The sequence below is a fragment of the Triticum aestivum genome, chromosome 4D, assembly GCF_018294505.1.
Source record: "Triticum aestivum cultivar Chinese Spring chromosome 4D, IWGSC CS RefSeq v2.1, whole genome shotgun sequence".
Classification (NCBI taxonomy): domain Eukaryota; kingdom Viridiplantae; phylum Streptophyta; class Magnoliopsida; order Poales; family Poaceae; genus Triticum; species Triticum aestivum.
This window is the reverse complement of record NC_057805.1, coordinates 311396086-311420032: the sequence shown is the minus strand read 5'-3', so window position 1 is coordinate 311420032 and position 23947 is coordinate 311396086. Positions and strand designations below refer to the sequence as shown.

Genomic DNA, 23947 nt, shown 5'->3' with positions numbered 1-23947 from the left:
GGTGGCGGCGCTGTCTGCGTCATTCCCTTCTTGAAGGCATCGCCATGGAGAAATTCAAGGCCACTCTATGCTACCTCTGGGGAAACTCTAGATCAGTAGATCAGATGACGGCGGTGCTATGGTGTCGTTTCCCTCTTGGGGGCGTCATTCGTGGAGGTGTACACGGACCGAGGGACCAGTGTAAGGCTTTTTGGTGGAGCGGTGCTTCAACTTACACATTGATGGCGACGGATCTTGGCGGCATGGCGCCATGAAGACTCGACGTCTGATGCGCGGAGATGGACTCGCGCAGGGAGGTGGCGCTGTCTGGCGTCGTGGTGGCGTCGACGGCAGCTAGACCGGGCAAGGTTGATGCAGCAGTACAGCACTGAAGATGGATTGGTGGCAGGTGGCTGTGGCGGCCTCATACCCGGCAGGCGTCCTGGTTGAGAAGTGCGCCGGACTGGTGGGTGCCCCATACCTTGCAGGCGTCCTGGTTGGGACCTCAGGTCTTAGATGATAGGTTTGGCTGCGAGGTCTGTTTTGGTATTAGGCCTAGACTATTAGCATCCCTTCATCAACTGGATAGAAGTAGCAACAAATGTTGCCTAGACGGTGGCTTTAGTCTGACTGTTGTATTACTTTGTAAGGTTTTCTGTGAATAATTAATAAAGTGGCTGCATGCATCGTTCAGATGCAGAGGCCGGGGGTCCTCCTCCATTTCTAAAAAGAATGTGCGATGCATGCTGCTTGCTATGGAGGGTCCCTAACATCTGCCAAGTGTGGTAATTTTAAAGCAGTTGATATTTTTCTACTTCATTCTTCCTACACTATTTTTTCCCATATAATCCTTTATTTTTGGTCATGATATAGTAGCATAAAATGAAGCTATTTCGATGTGCTCGGGTTAACATCTTGGTTGGTCATCACATAGATATGCATATTTAATAATTTAATTTATCTAATTTAATTGATGACCTGAAAAATAACTACAATTTGAAAATATATTTGGAGTGGTCTCTGATGTCCAATTTGATGTGTTAATGTTTTAATAGGATATTGCAAACAGATAATGCTTTATAGGGAACATATTGGGAGTTGATATTGCTAATCAAAAGTGCAGCTTGTGATAGTGGTATGTGTGCACAGCAATTTTGCATTAAAATAAAGATATGGAAAGGTAGAAGCATGCGAATTGGAAGCTACAACTCAACAATGCATTATGAAAGATAAACTCTCAAATACCACACAAACCCTTAAATCTATATCTTATACCCGTTGCAACGCACGGGCCTTTTTGCTAGTCTATCCCTCCCTAATAATAATTTTTAAATAATAAAGTACGGATCGACTTTGTCGGGTTCACCGTCACAATACGCTTTTTCCCGTGATTTTACGCTTTCAGTTTGAATTTTAAAACATATTTGAGGTGGTACTAAATTTTGTCTCTGTTGGGTTCGCCGTCGTTTTCTTACATCTGGTTCACGTGGCTGTGTGTGGGTACGAGCTTCGTGGATGGGCTTGGGCCTTACTAGCGAGAAAAAATACACACGAGCGAGCAGAATTGTAAAAGAAAAACATGCACACACGAACACGAGGGCTCGCCTTCTATCCGTACGAGTACGACGCCGCCGCTGCCGCGGCCGCACGCGACCTCTCCGGCCATCCGCTGATCTCCACCTCCATCGCACCGCCCCACCTCCTGCCACGCCCCGCCCCGCCTCACCGCGCGCTGCCGGCCCCCTGCCCCCCATCGTCGCACGTCGCCGGCCCTCCGCCCCTCTTTGCCGCGCGTCGCCGGACCGTCTACCGTCGCCGCGCGCTGCCACCGCCTACCCCATCAGCGCGTCTACTCCTACCCCAAGTGCCCTCACACCCGCGGCCTACCACCGCCGGCGACCCGCGGCGGCCTTCCACCGCCGGCGCCGCTCGACGCAGCGGCGACGGATCCCCCCGCCTCTGCCACCATGGCGCCATCGGGACTCCTCCTCGCTGCTTCCACCTCCACATTGATTTCCCCAACCCCGCAGGCTTCGCCTCCAGCCACTTCTTCCCGGCGCACTCTGCCCGCCGTCGGACCCATCCGCTGATCTCCACTACCCCAACACCCAATGACGATGCAATCCATGTTGGCAGAGGAGGAGGTCGTTCAATCGCCTCAACTCATGCCAAGAGCAAACTGCAATTCACCTTGGAATATGCAGTGCAAGAGAAGACACATCGAATACAGTTTGAATCAGTTTAGACAGCCAGCCGCCATTGTTGGTGAAGCTTCAGATTGAGCTGCAGTGAAGCTGCCAAGTGAAAGAACTGCAGCAGACTAGCGGCGAAGCTATTCATTTTCTCGGCACCGTGAAGTTTCATTGCCGGTCACCCCTATAGGGGCATAAGTATGTGATCCAGTGTCCAATCTTTATAGATAAGTCACTAGATGATTATACTAGGAATCACTTAGGATATTAGTATATTTTTAGTTATGCTATCATATGGGCTATCCACAGCTTATTGTCAGATCTAATTAAACCAGAAGAAAATCTACTTAATATATGTTTGGCTATGCGATTCCAAATTACTTTGTTTCCGGTAAAAATACCACATTACTAACATATTTTGTGATGTTTCCCATAGTTCTTTGCCTTCATGAAACAACATATGGGTGAGGCAATATATTTTCCTGTCTATATATCGGCGTCTCTGTTTTTAAAAATTGGCATTGAGGATCCCTTTTACATGTTTTTTCTACACCCTGCTGGGAGCTGAATTGCCTTTCCTATATATGAACAGATGGCAAGACATTCAAAGCATGGTTCCTCGCATCTGAGCGACAGTTTTTATGCCCTATGCCCTTGTCCGTCTCACATATCTACCTTGTATCTACAGGAAAATATATATTTTCTTTCTACTGCTAAGGCAATCTATCTACACGTAATCTATGGATTCTTTGTAGTTCAAATGGACTAATCTATATATTATTTATGCAGTACTGTTTATTAAGTTAAAGGTACCCTTTCTAGAGAGTGAAAACTGGTGTAGGGCAGGTTATATGGGTAGCAATGGCTTATATCCCTAATTATATTCGATTTTCTGGTTGTACGCAATTCGCTTTCCTCATAGGCAGAAGTAATGGCTGAGCTAAGTTAACGGCTACATGTTCCAGAACAAATTGGATCTGCAGTGTGTAGATCGATTGATGATATTTATTCTACTTTTAGAGAAAGGACTAAGCCCAACTTTTAATACAAAGCTTTGAAAGATTCTGATATTGCTGGGCCAGAAGCGAACAAGTGCCATGCATGGTGAACTGTCGCTAACTTCAGAAGATGGTAAGGTTGCATATGGCTGGAGCAACCTTCTCTTCAAATTTTCGGAATTATTTACCCTTTTTCTCTGTAGTTTTTATATTCAAATTCTCTTAATTATTCTTCACCCATTTTTTCCTCTGCAGTTTCCATCCTTTTGAAAGCTCCTTTTGTTCTGTATGAGCCTAACCTGAAAATATATACGGTTATATATTGTCAGTATTTTCCTTTTTCCATACCTCATGGTTATTCGCTTCTGTTAGCTAGATGCATGTGCTTCAGTTATAGGAATTGCATGCCTTCTACGATTATGTCGTTGTTATTGGCTTGCGAAACATGCATAAGACTGTACCTATGGATAAAAATTACCCTACAAACTCCAACATTGAAAATACAGACTGGCTGACATGAAAGTTTGAGAAATGCAGCAAGTGAATGACCTTGATTTGCATATTCGAGTGCAGGATTTAGTAGAGCTGGAGGTGTACCAGCTGTTTGAGGGATATCAGGTGTCATCTACTGCATGTGAGGCTGTTTATTTCCTTCATGTCATTCAATTTTGTCACCGGGGCCTCTTACGCCTACTCACTAGGTAAATAACTCTGTATCCTCAAACTCTCTCCTCTATATAATTTAACTCAAATAACCAGTTAAAATAATTGATGTTATGTACACACTTTCATCAAGCTAGATTTGTTGCATGTGTAAGTAAATCGGAATAGACTAACCTTGAATTCTTTCAACAATTTTAGGAATTCAAGTCTTCAACAGGAAAAAAATTCTGATGCACACTGTGGACAATCATGGAGAGCTGATATAGATGATGGTTCATAACATTTACTATTATTATTCTATTTTGCCATATTTTACATTCTCATATAATTTTGTGTGTGAGCCGGTAAAGAAAATAGACCAAGATCTACCAGTCACTCATACAGATGCTTCGCTGTTTGAGAATCACTCGACCAAGCATTCAGCTTAATTTTGTTCTTAGATCTATTTGTCATTTGATGAGTGAGTTGGAAGCCTTTAGGCTATCCATGGCAAGCAAATCAGCACATATATCATGTTGATTCCATGGTATTTTTATAACAGCATTTAGGTGGACCTCTTAACTTATACTCAACATGTACGTGCATGAATATGTATTTGGGTGGCCATCTTGATGTGCCTGGGGCCTTGAGATCCTTGCCGCCCCCACGTTGAAAGACCGGCACATCTGCTCCACGCCTCCACCATGGTCACACGTTCTTCCGTGCAGTACTGCTTTCAATGTCTTGAGACGCTGATGTCCATCACAAACGACGACTGCAGCAGCTGCTCCTGTTTCAAGGGAAAGACAGGGCACTGGGAGCAGGTAATCTGATTTGAGATTCAGACAATATGAGCCAGAGGGATCTGACAGTGGTATTGTTGTATTGCAAGGCATGAACCACACATTACGATATATTTCCCATCAACAGTTTGGCTACTGAAAATGCTTACTTAATGCTAATTATGGTTAAGAGACAAGCTTATCTGATTCTGATCCATACTTCCTTCACCTTGTGCAGGCATTTTATCAAGGACCATTTTGTTGCATATGAAATGGGAACAATTTGGTATTAAAGGGGGGTTGGCGATTCACCATCATTATGTTTCCTATGCCATCTACTCCCTCCGTCCCAAAATTCTTGTCTTAGATTTGTCTACATACGGATGTATCTATTCACATTTTAGTGTTAGATACATCCGTATCTAGATAAATTTAAGACAAGAATTTTGAGACGGAGGGAGTACTAGGATCTTCTTTACACCAACTCTACACCAGCCTATTGGCATGTTTATAAACAAAGGAAACTGCTTTGTTCATAACTTTACACCAACCTATTGGCATGTATATTAGCAGCAATGTAACTTAAATGAACAACTCTAGCATATTAATTAAAATTCCTTGCACAATACTTCTCAGTTTCTCAGGTTTAAGAACAATCTATAGCACATTTAATCTCTTCAGTTAGTAGTCATGTTTTCCTATTTAGATATTTATTTTGTGATCTTGACCTTTACTCCACATTAATATAACCTGATTTTAAAATATATTTTTAAAGTTGATTATAAATTATTTTGTTGGATAGTACATCATCTTCATTCCATTGGATAACATTACCATCCCTGGTTACATGAATAAGCAAATGTAGCTATGTCTAAGATTCCAGATTCAGGTTGCAAGGTCCTTTTAGAATCTGCAAAGTAATTTATTTTATCACTTTGTGCTATCAACTTTGGTAATCGCTTACTATTCATCTGCACGTGAACTTGCCTATTTTTAGAAAAGTCACTTTATTGTGAAGTTTGATTATTCTTCTATTTGGGGTTGGCCTAATAGTCGGTTGTCCATATAAGGTCACATGTACATTACTTGTTGGATATTATATGGTTCCAGTTCTCACAAACTTCTCAATAGCTTGCAGATGATTGATTGAATGCTTTTTTCTGATTATTACACATCATCAGTTATGTATCAAAAGGCTGAAGTGCCCTTTGATCAATCTAACATAAAGAAGATTTGTATGAGCTGCATGTAATAGTAACATAGAAATTATGACTGATGGGAGACAAAAAGAGGGCTGTTGTAGTGGTAAAGAAGTCAAAATGACCGTTGTTGAACCTAGCATGTCTACAAATAAGCATATGGCGATGGACATAACTTTCTTATTCACAACTTTCTTATTTGCAACGGCACTGTCCACTGTTTTCTTCATAAAAGTTTATTATTTGGTCTATCAGTGTGGTATGTATTTGCTTGGTTGTGTCCAGTATAAGGGTTAGTTGTTGATAAATGTTAAGGGGTTGGTTTATAACTATTTAATATAAGAAAAGAACACGATGAAGCCATGCTTGTGCATCACCAATAACATTCATTCTGGCCAAGTTAGGAAGAATAATATCTGGGACAATATTTGTGGGAGTGCAACCGAGGAGAAGGATTGATGACGGAGATTTCATTTGTGATGAGCCAAAAGTAGAACGATAGATGGAGAAGAGACAACATGCTTTTTCATGTGGGACAACTCAGAGTTGAACTTACACACGAACGGAGGGTTCGGGGTGGGAGGTAAATGAATTATTTGTACATATATGCCGTATGAGCTATATCTCTTTTTCCGTGGCAACGCACGGGCATTGTCCTATCTCTCCCTAATAATAAAGCACGGATTGGCTTTGTCGGGTTCACCGTCACAATACGCTTTCTTCCTGTGAATTTACGCTTTCAGTTTTTCTTTACCTATATTATTTTCTACATCCGAGGTGGTACTATTCATGTGTCATAATACGCCTCCTACAAGTCCTAATACACTATCTGTAATCGTTCCACCTAGATTTGTTTCTCCCCGTCCCTCGCGATCGATCCGGTCTCTCCCCAGGATTTGAGTCCCTCACGAGCTGGTCTCTCGCCTGCCTTTGCTAGCCTCTTCCTTAAATACGTTGCCCGAGACAACAGACGGAGCCGCCGGATGAGCAGCATAAACCAAGGCCGATCCCATGGACAATTCATCCAGGTGCGTGCCCTTGCCGAAGCGGACGGTAGCAACAGCCGAAGCCGCCGAAGCGGACGGTAGCAACAGCCGAAGCCGCCGAAGCGGACGGTAGCAACAGCCGAAGCCGCCGAAGCGGACGGTAGCAACAGCCGAAGCCAACGCGGCAACGCCAACAGGCCCACATCTTTGGGAGGATTCTCGTTCTTTGGATTTGCTGCGCCGGCACGGTCATGGATGATGATCGTTGACAATAATGAGAAGATCTCCAGACACGGCACCCGCGCCCACGTGGTACGTTAACGACGGCAGGTTCCGTCGGCATGGGCCACCCTGTAGGCATGGTCGTTGATCACGTAAAGCACACGGGCTCATTGACGTGATGGCGGTGCCCGTCACAGAGTGTTGTCGATGGCTAGGAGATGCCGAGCTCGACGGAGTGGAGAGCCGATCATAGGTGCTGGCGGAACCGCGGATGTACGCGTTGCCATCATGTGTCACTGGCTGCGGGGAGGGTTCCGCATACATGGTCACCCCACATCGTCACCTGATAGTCGCACCGCCAAAACAATGAAGGCCGGGCAGCCCTCCATGAACAAACGCTGAGTTCATGTGGCCGCTCATCCTGATCCTACTCCACCGACCACTGCCTCAACTTTAATCTCGTGAGTGGCCTCTAATATCTTCCCTTTGCTTTGTCAATGCAAACCGCAACAGAGAGCCTGTGGCTGCTGGCCCAATGGCTAATTAGCTCAGATTTTGATCTGATTGGAAGATGGCATGAACGAGCTTGCCTGTGACGACGCCGGGCGGCGGCAGGCCAACAGCAACATGCGAGTCTCTGATTCGGTCAAAACAGGTCAAAGCACTGGATGGTGTTAGGCAAGAACTAAAAGTATAGCGTTGCATGACTTGCTTCTCCTTGCCTAACGAGTATGTTTAGCTCTGGCAATGTCGACGATACAGTGATCAAGCTTTCAAGCAATCCTTCAGTTCATGCCTTTGTTTTTTCGGACTTATTATATGGGGCGTGCTACGCCTTCGCCGAAAGATCGGCTGGATCGCGAGACGTCAGATCTAACGCCATCGAGAGGCTGACCGACACCCTTCACCATTGCAACAAAGCTAATGTTGCGAAAACTAAGTTTTTAGGCAATGACAGTGACGTCGAAATTTGGCTTCATGGCCCATGTGTAAGCAAGGGCGGTGATGCCTTTTACTACACAAGGGGTTCAGAGGAGGTATGTCTATTTTTGTCGAGAGAAAACTATGAAGAAATATCACTCCGTTAGTTTGATAGTATATCAACCATTTTAGTTCACTTTGACCTCTTGAATACAGATTCTTAAAGTTTGTCTTGTGAAGTTGTGATTGTCCGGAACCTGGGGAAAGCTAAGGATTTTTTCAGTGGTAGTGAACATATTTTTATGTCTATTGGCAATGACAAACATGATGAAGATCTTTCCGAGGTACCAAACATGACGAACATTGTTCTAAAGTATGGTTTTGATTAATTATTTATTCTTTGGGCATTCTTCTTCTTCTCTTTAACAAAAGGTGGCTTACGTACACATGTTTTTGGAAGGTGCTTCAAACAATAGGAAGTTGGCGGTGAAAAGACGAGCAACATCTTGGAGAGGAAGCTTCGACGTGAAGGGAAGGGACACGTTGTGAGGAAGCATGGTTTGGTGAGGTCAACCTCTCCCCTCTCCAGCCCTAGCAGCATCGTTGCCCTTACGCTCCCCCTATGCCACCACGCCCACTCTTGCTGTGCACAGCATCACAGGTGGACAAATGTCGTCACGACCATTCTGTTGACAACTCCTTCGCAGGTTAATTTTTTCACGTTGCAACGCACGGGCACAGGTGCTATCTATATCTATATATATACCTCTATATTCTTCTAAGAAAATCTATACCTCTATATACCTACTAATATTTTATAAAAAAACCCAATATTTTTGACATTAAACCCGCAGTACATATCAAATGTTTTTTAAAATAATCATATCTTCTTAACCGTAACCCCAAATTTAAAATGTTATATATGAAATTTGATTAGAAAAATATATAGAATCTTAATATGATGTTATTTTATCTGTTATCCATTAAAAAATACTATCTAGGGTACAATCTTAATCAATAGTGCTTTATCCGATCCGGATTGTGGATGAACATCTCAGCAAAATTAGGATCGGAGATGAAATTGAAGATCGCTTGCCCGTTTCTTTGCACGTATTAAATCTACATGCAAGCCGTGTTTAAATAGAAGACATGTGAAATCTTAAACTTGCGCTTTTGTAGGCAAAGACAATCTTTGTTTGGATCGTAGCTACAAATACTCACATTATAGACAATTTTTTGTCTAAGAGGGTGTGGCATTCTTTTCTTCTGTTGCAACGCACGGGCCCTTTTATACTAGTAATAATAAAGCACGGGTTGACTCCCTCGGGTTCACCGTCGTCGCATTTTTGGAAAACAATCCCTGTGGTTTTTTAAAATTGAACCCGCAGTCCGTATTTAAGTGGACAGGGAAAACAATTCTATTTTGCAAATTAACCCCTGCAGTTTGTAAAAATTACGCTGGCGCTCCTTTCTTTATCTTATCCACCGACAGCTCCTAGGACCCGAGCTTCCTTGCCGCCCCGGCTGTGACGGCGGCTTCCTGGAGCAGATAGACGCGTCGCCGCCGCGCCGGGCCGTCGCACCCTCCGCCCCCACGGGGTCAACGAGGTCCTGCCCCGCCGCAGCCGGCGTGGCGCCTCGGGTGACCGCTCGGGGTCGCCGTACAACCCAGTCATCGTGCTCCGGCGCTCCGCCGCCCCTCCCTGCGACGAGGCCCCCAGCGCCACCAGCAGCTTCGAGCTCTTCTACGACGACGGCGCCGGATCCGGCCTCCGCCCGCTGCCCGAGACCATGTTTGACTTCCTCATGGGGTCCGGACTCGAGCGGTTCCTCAAGCAGCTCGCCCAGATCGAGGCCGGCGGCTTCGGCGCCGTCCGCCCCTGCGACAACCCTCCGGACTGCAAGGCCGCCATCGAGCCCATGCCCACCGTCGCCGTCGCCGCCTGCCCTGGCCACGTCGGCGTCGACTCCCACTGCTTCGTCTGCAAGGAGGCCTTCGAGCAGGGCGACTAGGCCAGGGAGATGCCCTGCAGCCATATGTACCACCAGGACTGCATCCTGCCGTGGCTCGCGCTGCGTAACTCGTGTATCGTGTGCCGGCACAAGCTGCCCACAGATGTGGCGCGGCCTGCTCTGGTGATTGACCTCGGTGCCGCCGACGACCAGGGCAGCAACACCGGGGCTGAGGCTGCCAGTGAGGAGGAGACGACGGTTGGGTTCACGATTTGGCGGCTCCCTGGTGGAGGCTTTGCTGTTAGGAGGTTCGCTGGTGGCAGGAGGGCCGACGAGAGGGAGCTCCCCTCCCAGTTGTCTACACTGAGGTGGATGGGGGTTTCAACAATGGTGATGCACCGATGAAGATCTCATGGTCATCGAGAGGGAGCCGTTCGTCACAGAGGGGAGTTAGCAGATGCATGTTCGACAACATGTTTGCTTGGTTTGGACACACCCATCCTCGAGGTCGGAGTGGAGCTCGGTTTTCACCCGTGGTCTGAGGAGCCGGAGCACAAGCTGGAGATCCCAGGATAGCCACGCGGATGCGATCGCCAGGTGATGACTGCATCACGCAGTGGGGAATATGACAATTGGATGTTGGAGAGCCGCAGATGTTTGCTTCAGTTTGATGCTTTCTATATGAGTTGAGAGATAAAGAGGATTTGTACGTAGAGCGCAAATTGCGTGCTGTTTTGTACATACAGTAGCAGAACTAGAGATGTTGCAATGGAAATGTCCTCCAGTTTGCGCATTCAGGATGGTCTTCTTGTTGCATGTTGGAGTATGATTCAGCAAGACAAGTTTTGTTACTGATGCACGCATCTGGATAGTGAGCACTTAAATTGTTGGCAGCATTCAATTGTTTCTTCGAATTCCATCTCGCTCAATGCGACGGGGGTTCCTCCATTGTAACCATGACTTGTTGGAAGGTTCAGAGCGTAGCAAAGATTCAATAAAGCATCACTCAAGACATTTTCTGCTCTCCAATTGAATATTTTCTGCTCTTCAATTGGAAAATATGCGGCAAGGAGCAATGGCAAGCAGCAGCAGCGGTGGCAAGCAGAGGCAGGCTGCTGCCGTGTCGTGATTGAGGTTAAGTGTAGAGGGAGATGCAGGGTGGGGTGGGGTCCTAATCATCTGTATCATCAATGCTCTGGCTATCGCCTCACGATTATCGATTGGTGCTCCCGCCTCATCTGTGTTGGTCAATGGCTACGCTAGCAGATTACTAATCATATGAGATTCAGACAAAGTGCATACTACCGATTCCATGGGCTGGAGAAGGACACACACGGCTGCAAGATGCAGAAGGGAGAATAGCGGCAGATAACTACTCAAGAATTCCAAGTGCAGACCACGTTGGCAGATTACTATCACATTGGCTGATTACTAATACACACAGAAATTACTAGCTACAATTTATCACCAGGCAAAAAAAAAATTGTGTGTGCGCTACTACTGCTTATAGGGAATAGAGAATACAGATAATGTTGCAGATTATATATCAATGAGAATTTTTAATTCTTGCAGTTGCTAATGCACTGGTATTTTAAGTTTGCTTTGGATGTTTCACAAATAACATTCAATTCAGAGAGATGGAGATAGCTAAGGCAACGATGCAGTATCCAAGGAGAGATTCCACTTCATTCAAATTCCTTCTCACTACGATACATTTTTTCGATAAAGGATGGATTTTATTGCCTCAATATGAAGCATCAAGAGGATACAAATACAATGAGCACACACCCAGCCTTTGCATAACTAGGATACACACAGCCAACATCAGCACACACAAGAAAAAAAACATCGGCAAATAGCAAAGTCATACAAGACCAAAGCTATGCCTATGCATAGAAAAAAAACCAAAACATCAAATCTGCAATGGACAAACTACGGCACTGACCTTATCCGCACCAACTTTCTCATGACACCACAAGGACGGCAAGGTTCTTCAACAGCAACGCCTTCAAGAAGGAAGCGACGATCAAGCGCCGCCGTCACCGGATCCAACCATCAAAGGCTAGATTCTAGGTTTTCACCTTGAAGAAACGGTCTGACAGTATCCGAGCAATGCCTCCAACAAGGTCACGACGCCATAACATCGCATTGCTAGGTATAACCAACTTGGCTTAGACCTAGGTTTTCACCTCGAAGCTCAAGACCGGATGCTCAAGTAGCACCACCATCAAAGTCACCATGCGTTGTCACCACCAATTTTCCTCGATCCCAGTAGCTAATGCGTTGTGACCACCGCCGCGCGCCACCATATCCTCTGCGTCAAATCATTGATCATAGATTGCATCTCACTGTCAGGACAACCACTAGATCTGGAGAAAGAAATTCTCCGGAAGACCTTTCCGTGGCTACTGCAACCCGCAGCATAGCTGCCACCACGTCGGAGTGGTCACACACGATCCAACACCTATGGCAGAACCACGCCGGAGAGCCCTTTCCAATCCCGTCAACCAGGGCTACCGGATCCACACCGGTGCATCGGACCCGGGCAGCACACCTGGAGGTGCCGCCAGGAAGGAACACCCATGGTGGATCATCGCTGGAGCAGGGACACCGCAGCCCCGCCGGCAACAGCACCCGAGGTCCAAATCCGATGTTCCTAGCGACTCTCACTACGATAGATAAATGGACCTAATCTTTTTCAAATTTTAATTATTATCTTGCGTAGGTGTGGCTCATTGACAGGTGTGCGCAGCCGAAATCACTGCCTCAAGATTGATAACATTCGAACGCATTGTGCTCAGAGGAGAACCTGACCATCGACAACAAGGTGGAAAAAAGATTAAGTGGTGCACAGGTGCGATGCCGTCTCAAAATAGATGTCGGAGTAATGGGCCACGGGTAGGCTAACCCGAGTCCCCGAACCTTCCAAGACATCGGGGCTGGCTGCGCCCCTCAAGGCATCAAGACGAAGTGCCGCCTTCTGGTGGCCGGCTGGAGGAATAGCCGGCTGCCCGTAGATGGCCGAGTTCCAGAGGCCGGCATCAAGACAATCCGACTCCTAGTGGGCGGCTTCCAGAGAAGCCGGCCCCTAGCAGTCGGCCCGTGGCGCCCACAAAGTCTGCACCCTCATCAAGAAAGACAAGACAGGGAGTGGCTACAGTGTAGCCCATCCCTCCCAAATCCAGGGCCGGGCGTGGCCACAGTGCTCCGTATAGGCGGAGATCTCCGCCCGGCGCGGCACTGTTGCCACTCCGCCCCTGACATCATCCCTGTCAGGCGGAGCCCTGCTCGCACGACCGCCTGTCGGTACGGCCTGAAGACGGCGGGCCCTACCAGGCAGTGGGAGCCCGAAAGACGGCGGAAGCCTAGCTAGTCGGACCCGAGGGAGGTCGGCCTCCAGCAGGCGGCTCGTTCCTTCCTCAGGGCCCCACACGCCATCAACCAGATAAGACGCGGTGTGGCTACAGTGATCTCCCACCAGGCGGCGGGACTGTAGCCACGCCCCCTGACCAAGCCTGCGTCATTAGCATCACGACTACAGTAATCAGCAGCCGACAAGACCCGCGAGCGACAGAGACGGCCTGTCGGCTCCGTACCAGACCAGTTGGCAGGGCCCGCCAGGCGGCGGGCCCCAGCAGCCGGCGGAGAAGCCGGCGACCAGAGAGACTGATAGCCGGGTCCTACACCCGGCCGGATTACCATTGTACCCCTAGGGGTAGGCCTATATAAACCCCCAGGGCACCCATGCAAAGGGTTGGAGCCTGTTAGACTTAGACCAGCACCTAGGGGAGAGGAGAGCAAGCCTTGCCTCCTTCTACCTCTAGCATACAGCTCGAGGAGCACGATTGTACTCACTAGTGCCTTAGTGATCATGCGGAGACCCCGCAGAGCAGGATTAGGGGTGTTATCTCCTAGGAGAGCCCCGAACCTGGGTAAAGTGCGCCGGCGTTCGTTTCTACGCCTCATCCCGCTTCCAGGCACCGGCGACGTTCTACTCGCCCCCACCATGATAAGCCATCCATTGGCATATGTCGCACCCAACCCCCGACATTTGGCGCCCACCATGGGGCCAGGTGCACCGTCGTCCGGAGACCTGTTCCTCCCTGGCGAGCGCAGCCAGCCCGGCACGCCAGACGGAGTCTGCGCCAACGCGCTGCATGGTGCGGAGGTCATCTGCGCGGCGAGCTGCCTCGCCGATCTTGTTGGCGAGGTTCGCCTCTCCGACGAGCCCGCGTCTGATGCGGGCACCGATGGCCCTGAGAGCCTCCTCGATCAGCTCCACGTCACCAGCAAGCCTGCTGTAGACTTGGAGTCTGTTGGCTCCACCGACCCGATGCTTGTCGACTCCGACACTGCGTCACTTGACGCGTTCCCCACCAACGTGGTGGTCTACGACGAGCCGCTTCCTCGCGCGGAGAGCGGCGGAAGCACCGTCACGGAGGTGCTTGTCATCGGCCACAGCGAGCACTCCGGCGGAGGTGCTCATGACCCGCTCGATGCAGCACTGCAAGACCTGACGGCGCCCATTCCAAAAGACGCCGACGCCGAGATGCTGGAAGCACGCCGCGCCCAGCTCGTCGAGAGCGCCAAGAAGCTGGCCAGCATGAGACGCCTATCGGAGGCCTACCAGCGCGAGATGGACCGCGCTGTGGGTGGCACGCCGGCTCCTGGTGGGCCTAGCCGCATCGGCACGGTCTAGCAATGCGGCGTGGCCATCGCCAGCCTGTTCGGGGCAGATCGCCCCATCTACGCCATCCCCGCGGAGAACATACGAGCTGCCCAGGCGGCAGCAGAAGAGCTGGACAAGTTCGAGGGCGAAGAGCGTCGCCAGATGGCGGAGCGCGTCCAGCGACTCCCCGACGCGGCTGCTGAGCAGCACGAGGCCGGCTGCCGCACTGAGGCGCCCAACCGGCAAAATGACGATCCGCCTCCCCACCGAGACCAAAGCGCGACATCCCGGACGTCGACTGGTGGCGTCCGCGGAAGAAGAGACAAGGAGCCGGCTGCAAGCCGCAGCCGGACTCGCATCACTATCGAGCGCGACCAAGACGGCCGCCCAAGAGCAGTGGAACGATGGGATGACTGTGATGCCCGGATAATTAAGCTACAGTAAAGCTCTGTTAATGATGCCACGTCACCACGGTTACTGTTGCTAATCTCGGGTTAGTTCGAAACCGATTCAAATTCAAATTCAAAATCAAGTCAAATGGTAAAAAATTTCAAACATTAAAACTAAAATGTTTGAGTTGTGCCAAATAATGCATAGGTATTTATGGTGGAGAAACCACACTTTTATAAAATGTTAGAATACTCTAAAATGATTTGAAAAGTAGCAAGAACAATTATTTAAACGCTTTGAAAATATTAAAACAAATGAAAACTATTTTATTTAAAGTTCCCAATTTATTGTGGTTGTGATATAACCAGAACTACCAGTTTAGAATCTATGGCAATAATTATTAAAACTAAATAAACTTAAGAGATAAGTGAAAACAGAAAAGAAATAATAAAAATAAAATTAATAGAAAAGTAAAAGACAAGAAAGACCCCCGAACTAGGCCTCGGCCCAGCAGGCCATCGGGCTCCCAGGCCAGCCCAGTCGCCCCCCTGTATAACCCCCTCCCCACCCGGTCAAACCCTAGTGTCACTCCCACTACCCCCCGAACCACTCGTCTCCACTCCCCCTAACTCCCCCGATTTCCCCTGGATCGGGATCGATCCCGTCGCCGCTCACCACCCTGCTGCCCTCGTCGCCGGCGGCCCAGACGCCGCCCCATCCTCACCTCTCCCTCTCCCCCTTCCCTCTTGATCCCATGTGGATCGGGGAGGGGATCGAGCACGACGCCGCCCTGGACCGCCATTGCCCGCCGCTGCCCGGAGTTACCTCGCCGCCGAGTCGCCGCCCCGTCGCCGGCCTCCCCAGGCCTCGCCGCCTACGACCGTTTCACCACCGGACGCGGCCTTCCTTCGCCCGCCCCTGCCGTCGGCGCCGCCCCGCGGCTCCCTTGGCCGTGCCCGGTCGTGGCCGACGCTCGCCCGCATCTCGTCACCGCCCTGCGCGCCTCAACCTTCTCCTCGTCGCTCTGCCATGGCGTTGACGGCCTCCCCGAGCGCTTCCCCGAACCCTGTTCGCTGTGAGCTACTACTGCGCGCCCCCTTCTTCCCCCTGCTTTACTCGCTGTTCCACCGTCGCTCGCGCGCACCGCGGCCAGACGCCCACAGTCACTGCGGCCATCCCCGTCTGCGCGCGCCTCACCGCGCCTGGCGACCGTCCGCGCCCGCGAGCCTCTGTCTTCGCCACAGCTCGTCGGCGGCCTCGAATCCGGCGGACCCTTGGACCAGCTCCACTCCGAGCAGATGCGCACGTGGACCAACTCTCGAACGAGCCTAAATGTGCTCATTTTGGACCACCGTGGCCTTCTTCTGACAAGGTTCAGTGCGTCGCCGCCGGCGCGCCACCAGTCTTGAACCGGCCTGAGTCACTGACTCATGGGCCCGGTACTGTAGCACTTAGTTTTAGGACTAATTGAACCACTAACTAAAACGTTAGCAGTCACTGACGTGTCGGGCCCACCTTTAATTAACTCTGCTTAATAAAAATAAACCTGATTAGGTCTATTGTGTGTGACATGTGGGTCCATGCCACTATTTAACTGGATAAGGTTGACACGTCAGCCTGCTGACTCAGCAGGGGCCCACCAGTCAGCCTCTGCTGGCTGGTTAGTTAACTCAGTCAACGGACCCACTGGTCAGCCATAGTCGCAACCCCTGGGTACACTTCTGTGTACCCGCAGCAAATACCCCCTTTTTATTTGAATATATATATATATATTCCAAAAATCTTGTAAATTTAGAACTTTGACAATTAATATAAAATAAACCGTACCTCGGATGAAAATACTTTGTACATGAAAGTTGCTCAGAACGACGAGACGAATCCAAATACGCAGTCCGTTTGTCCGCCACACATCCCTAGCATAGCGAACACGCAACTTTCCCCCTTCAATTCATCTACCCGAAAACGCGAAACACCGGGAATACTTTCCCAGATGTTTTCACCCTTTGCCGGTATCACCTACTACCGCGTTAGGCCACCCCTAGCACCGCTCATTACCATGTTATGCTTTGTGATGCTATGTTTGCTTTATATTTACTGTTTCTTCCCCCTCTTCTCTCCGGTAGACCCCGAGACCGATGCTACCCCTGTGATCGACTACGTCGACGACGACCCCTCCTTGCCAGAGCAACCAGGCAAGCCCCCCCCTTGATCACCAGATATCGCCTATTCTTCTCTATACTGCTTGCATTAGAGTAGTGTAGCATGTTACTGCTTTCCGTTAATCCTATCCTGATGCATAGCCTGTCCTTGCTTCTACTGTTGTTACCTTTACCTGCAATCCTACATGCTTAGTATAGGATGCTAGTTTTCCATCAGTGGCCCTACATTCTTGTCCGTCTGCTGTGCTATACTATCGGGCCGTGATCACTTGGGCGGTGATCACGGGTATATACTTATATACTCTATACATGACACCTGTGGTGACTAAAGTCGGGTCGACTCAAAGGAGTACCCGTAAGTGGATCTTTGTGGCGGAGCGACAGGGCAGGTTGAGACCACCTAGGCGAGAGGTGGGCCTGGCCCTGGACGGCGTCCGCGGTTACTTCAAAATAACACGCTTAACGAGTTCTTGGTATTTGATCTGAGTCTGGCCATTTGGTCTATACGCACTAACCAACTACGCGGGAACAGTTATGGGCACTCGACGTCGTGGTATCAGCCGAAGCCTTCGTGACGTCAGCGACCGAGCGGCGCGCGCCGGATTGGACTGGAACGCCACTAGGCTAGGTCTGCTTCCGGCCGCGTACGCAACGTGCAGGTGTGCACTGGGCGATGGGCCCAGACCCCTGCGCACATAGGATTTAGACCGGCGTGCTGACCTCTCTGTTGTGCCTAGGTGGGGCTGCGACGTGTTGGTCTTACGAGGCCGGGCATGACCCAGGAAAGTGTGCCCGGCCAAATGGGATCGAGCATGTTGGGTTATGTGGTGCACCCCTGTAGGGAAGTTTATCTATTCGAATAGCCGTGTCCCTCGGTAAAAGGACGACCCGGAGTTGTACCTTGACCTTATGACAACTAGAACTGGATACTTAATAAAACACACCCTTCCAAGTGCCAGATACAACCCGATGATCGCTCTCTAACAGGGCGACGAGGAGGGGATCGCCGGGTAGGATTATGCTATGCGATGCTACTTGGTGAACTTACCATCTACTCTCTTCTACATGCTGCAAAATGGAGGTGGCCAGAAGCGTAGTCTTCGACAGGATTAGCTATCCCCTTCTTATTCTGGCATTCTGCAGTTCAGTCCACCGATATGGCCCTTTACACATATACCCATGCATATGTAGTGTAGCTCCTTGCTTGCGAGTACTTTGGATGAGTACTCACGGTTGCTTTTCTCCCTCTTTTCCCCTTTCTATACCTGGTTGTCGCAACCAGATGCTAGAGTCCAGGAGCTAGAGATCCCGAGGATGATTCTACATGGAGTTCGGCTTCGAGGAGTAGTTAGGAGGTCCCAGGCAGGAGGCCTTGCCTTTTCGATCGTTGCTACTTTTGTGCTAGCCTTCTTAAGGCAAACTTGTTTAACTTATGTCTGTACTCAGATATTATTGCTTCCACTGACTCGTCTATGATCGAGCACTTGTATTCGAGCCCTCGAGGCCCCTGGCTTGTATTATGATGCTTGTGTGACTTATTTATGTTGTAGAGTTGTGTTGTGATATCGTCCCGTGAGTCCCTGATCTTGATCGTACACATTTGCATGCATGATTAGTGTACGATTAAATCGGGGGCGTCACAATGACTGTCCGCCTCCCCCCCCCCCCGCGCAGGGAGAGGCACATCTCCCCGCCACCTGTTGAGCACCCGACACTCGGCGACCGCCTTGGCCGCCAAGAAGGAGTCGGAGAGAACGATGCCCGCCATCGGATCGACCGTCTCAACCGATCCCTGGCGCTAGAAGAAGAAGATGAGTTGGGTCCGCCTTGTTTTGGCCCCGATTCGAGATGAGCCCTTCCCCAAAGGGTTCACGCTCCCGAGAGATACGCCCAAATACACTGGCTCCGTGAAGCCGGAGGACTGGCTAGTCGACTATTCCACAGCTGTCAACATCGCAAACGGCAACAAGCGCGTTGCCGTGAAGTACGTTCCGCTCATGCTCCAGGGCACGGCCCGTGTAGGGTAACACAGCAGAAAACAAAAAATTTCCGACCTACGCACCAGCCCAGGACCACTATGGAGACTGCATACATGGTTTGATCTTTTTCGTTACCGACTCGTAGCGCAGCGGGAAGTAGAGTCGATGACGATCGGCGGCGCAGATCCCCGCAGCTAGGATTTACAACCTCCCAACCGCGAGGATGTATACCCTCATCTGCTCCTCAGATAGCCCTCCGGGAGGCGGTCAAACAGCCCCCCCGGATGGTGTTGCGGACAGCCCTTCGGGAGGACCTTCGAAACTCGAACGGTCACTCGGACAGCCCTTCGGGAGGACCTTCGAAACTCGGACGGTCACATGGACAGCCCTTCGGGAGGCACTCACGAACTAAGACCGAAACTACGATCTCTCTACAGAGTTGCACACATACGGTGTCATCTATCCGGCAGGGCTTCGCCGTCCAGAACTAGTTCCCACCGGAACCCAGACCGCCTTTCGGCTCTACGAAACTATTTCGCTGGGAGGGAGAGAGAAGCCAGATCATGCATGGCACTTGTATGTGAGAAGGGATGATCCTTTAGGCAGCCCCCTCCACCCCTATTTATAGGCCAAGCCCAAGGGTGGCTTCTCCAAGAAGCCAAGGGGGGAAATACCAAAAAGGCCCTCAAGGTGGCTTCTCCAAGAAGCCAAGCAAAAAGCACTTTCACTATTCATGACGACATTTTTCAGCGTCCGTTCGAACTGAAAATATTTATGTGGGCTCAGAACATTTCCAGTACCCACTAAAATAATTTTCAACGCGTTCCGAAACAATTTCGGTTTAGTGATTTTCATCCGCGAAAAGCAAACAAGAATGCGTTTTCACTATTCATGAAGACAATTTTTCGCGTCCACTAAATCCGAAAATATTTCTGTGGGTCTTAGAATAATTCCAGTACCCACTAAAATGATTTTGGATTCGTTCTGAAACAATTTCAGATTAGTGAATTTCATCTGCGAAAAACAGCCAAAGCGGTACCGGCAGCTCCGAAACATTTTCGGTTTTTATTTCTGAAAATTACAAAAAGTTGCCAGAATGATTTTGGCACCCTCCAAGAATTATCAGGCATGTGCCGAAACCATTTTGACTTAATGGCATACCCCGAAACAACTTTTTCGGTTTCATCGAAACTCATCCGATGACCTCTTTCTGCGGAACCTTTTCCGGTGTCCGAAACTTTTTCGGTGATTTTCTCTCAGACTCCTTGTCTAGTATTCAGCAGATAGATGACCCTTAAGCATGTGACCCTATAGGTTCGGTGAAGTATAGACATGACCCGGAATCCCTACCGATCAATGATCAACATCGGAGCCGTGGACACCCATACTGACCCCTATACCCACACGAATAAATATTCGAGTGAACCTCCAGTTGCCGTGTGCTATTCCTGTTGCTTCACGATATGTTACAAATACCCGAGGTGAGACATGTTGGCATTCCCGTGGATCAACAACTTGTCCACTATGCTAGTTACCTCGTTACCGGTTTTGTTCTCTTTTCTCGTTTCGTGTTCCAGCATCCCCGTGATCAAATCACAAAGTGTCTGGCCAGACGATGATGGACACCGTAACACCGAGAGGGCCCGAGTATATCTCTCCATCGTCGGAGGAGCAAATCCCAATCTCGAGCTATCAAGTCACTTAACATACTTTCCCATGAACACGTAAGCCGCCGTAATAGCCATCCAGTTACGGATGACGTTTAACAAACCCCAAAGTTCATGAAACAAGCATGAAGAAACTCGATACTCTCATGGTCCAAGGAATTATGCAAACATTAACTATCTCTGTGTTATAAACCATTAACTTGTGACGAATGTATCTCATGGCATAACATCAATTCGGGTCGATTCAACAGAAATGTCCTTCCTGACATTGTGCCCTCAAAATTGCTTGGCATAGACATGCCCATGATTGGGAAAACATAATCATCATGCAACACTTGAGCTAGTCTTAGAGGCACGACTAGGAATACATTTTACCGTTTATTATTCCACACGTGCATATGGGTTCTCCCCAGAGCCTTTATGGATATACGGGCTCGGGAACCACAGCAGTTATAGCATGGAACATTAACATAATTATGAACATGGAGATAATCAATAACATTTATTATTGCCTCTAGGGCATATCTCCTACAGCCCGGACATGGCTGAACAGCCTGAAGCCCCGCAACATCAACAGCTGGGTCGACTTCACCGAAGCCTTCATCCGCAACTTCACCAGCACGTACAAGCGGCCCCCCAAGCCTCGCCAGCTCTCCTTGTGCGTCCAAGGCCCCAACGAGTCGACTCGTGACTACCTCACGCGCTGGGCCGAGCTCCGCAACTCTTGCGAAGGTGTGCACGAGGTGCAGGCCATCGAGTATTTCACCGCCGGGTGCCGAGAGGGCACCCTTCTCAAGCACAGGCTTCTCTGCGATGAGCCGGTGACCCTCGACGAGCTGCTGATCATAGTAGATAAATACGCCACGGCCGACTCCTCCATGAAGACAGAGATCCAAGTTGATGCATCTGACAAAGTGGCTCCTCCAGCTCCTCGGGTCCCGGCTGGTGACACCAGTCGGTGTCAGCAACCCAACGACAACAAACGCAAGGCCACGTAGCCGGCTTCTACAAGCCGGCAGGTGGCGACAGTCGAAGACCAGCAGCCAGGAGGGCAGCCTCCATCCAAGCGCCAGAAGGGCGGCAAGCCCAATTGGCTGCCTGCTTTCTCGTATGAGCAGACTCTTGATGCACCCTGCAAATTTCACAGTGGCGCGAAGCCGTCCAACCACACCACTCGGAAGTGCTATTGGCTCACCAGGATCGCCAAGGGTGACGGCCTTCTACCTCCTCCGCCTGCTGGGCAGCCGCCTCCTCCTCCACCCCAGCAGCCGGCAGTTCGACCGGTCGGAGCCATACAAGACGAGTATCCCGAAGAGCACGGAGCTTATGCCGTGTTCACCAGCGTGGCCGACGACAAGCACAGCAGACGGCAACGACAGCAAGAAGTAAATGCAGTGGCATCAGAGACCCCCCGAGTTCATGCATTGGTCCGAGAAGCCCATCAGCTGGAGCAGAGCCGACCACCCGAAAGTAATGCCCAATCCCGGCTCCTATGCCCTGGTTCTGGATGCCACTTTTGCCATAGAGAGGCAAGCTGCTCATTTTTCCCGAGTTCTGATAGATGGTGGCAGCAGCATCAACATCCTGTACAAGGATACCATGGAGAAGTTAGGAATCAAACAAAGGCAGCTTCAGCTCAGCCGGACCGTATTCCATGGCATAGTTCCTGGCCTTTCCTGCTCACCCATCGGCAAGATCCAGATAGATGTCCTCTTTGGAGGCAAAGATCACTTCCGCCGAGAGCCAGTCTGGTTTGAGGTGGTGGACCTTGAGAGCCCATGCCATGCACTACTTGGCCGGCCTGCTCTGGCCAAGTTCATGGCGGTCCACCACTATGCTTACCTCAAGATGAAGATGCCGAGTTCCAAGGGAATTCTGACCATAGCAGGGGATTACAAGAAGTCGTCCACCTGCGCAGCAGATAGCAGCCGGCTAGCCGAGTCCCTTGTGATCGCGGCTAAGAAGCGGCTCCTTGACCGGGTTGTGGCGATGGCAGGCAAGCAGCCGGAAATGTCACCCAATCCCAAGGAGTTGGAAGCCGAGGGCTCATTCAAGTCGGCCAAAGAGACAAAGAAGATACCCCTGGACCCGGAGCACCCGGAGAGGTACGCTGTCATAGGTACAAACCTTTACAGCAAATAGGAAGGCGAGCTCGTTGATTTCCTTCGTGAGAATCGGGATATTTTTGCATGGTCTCCCAAAGACATGCCGGGTGTTCCGACGGATTTCGCCGAGCACAAATTACATGTCCGGTCTGATGCCAAGCCAGTCAGGCAGCCCTTGCGCCGCCTGTCAGAAGAGAAGAGAAGAGTCGTTGGAGAAGAGATAGCCCGGCTGCTGGCAGCCGGCTTCATCATGGAAGTGTTCTTTCCAGAGTGGCTGGCCAACCCAGTCCTTGTGCTGAAGAAAAACAAGCAGTGGCGCATGTGTATTGATTATACCAGCCTCAACAAAGCCTGCCCCAAAGACCCATTTGCTTTGCCGAGAATTGACCAAGTGATAGACTCCACGGACGGATGCGAGCTGTTGAGTTTTTTGGACGCATACTCAGGGTATCACCAGATCAAGCTGAACCCGGCCGACAGGCTGAAGACCGCCTTCATCACACCGTTTGGAGCCTTCTGCTACTTGACCATGACGTTCGGCTTGAGGAATGCCGGCGCCACGTTTCAACGTTGCATGCAGAAGTGCCTCCTCAAGCAACTCGGTAGGAACGCCCACGTTTATGTGGACGATGTTGTGGTGAAGACAGAGAAGTGTGGAACGCTGCTAGAAGACCTCAAGGAGACCTTTGAGAACTTGCGCCGATTTCAAATCAAGCTCAACCCGGAGAAATGCGTCTTTGGAGTACCAGCCGGCCAGCTTCTTGGCTTCCTGGTCTCAGAGCGCGGCATAGAATGCAACCCCGTGAAAATCAAGGCCATCGAGAGGATGGAAGGGCCCACCCGACTGCTGGACGTGCAGAAATTCACCGGCTGCTTGGCATTCATCAGCCGCTTCATCAGTCGGCTGGGCGAGAAGGCTCTTCCCTTGTACCAGCTCATGAAGAAGACCACTTTTTTGAGTGGAACGACAAGGCAGACGAAGCTTTTCTCCAGCTCAAGAAGATGCTGATCACTCCGCCTGTCCTGGCAGCTCCGACTCCTAAGGAACCCATGCTCCTCTACATCGCCGCCACCAGCCGGGTGGTCAGCACAGTCATAGTGGTG

At 49.9% G+C, this 23947-nt stretch overlaps 1 long non-coding RNA gene and 1 pseudogene across 2 annotated transcripts; both read left to right on the top strand.

The window, feature by feature from the left end:
* Positions 1–1545: 1545 nt before the first annotated feature.
* LOC123097624 (uncharacterized) lies at positions 1546–6043 on the top strand. 2 transcript variants are annotated; one of them, XR_006447388.1, is made up of 3 exons: positions 1546–3870; positions 4031–4635; positions 4832–6043. It is a non-coding gene; the product is annotated as an uncharacterized lncRNA (long non-coding RNA). The 2 variants fall into 2 exon arrangements; XR_006447387.1 differs by having other exon boundaries at positions 4031–6043.
* Positions 6044–8005: 1962 nt separating this feature from the next.
* Positions 8006–11453, top strand: LOC123096922 (probable E3 ubiquitin-protein ligase RHC2A; annotated as a pseudogene).
* Positions 11454–23947: the final 12494 nt, after the last annotated feature.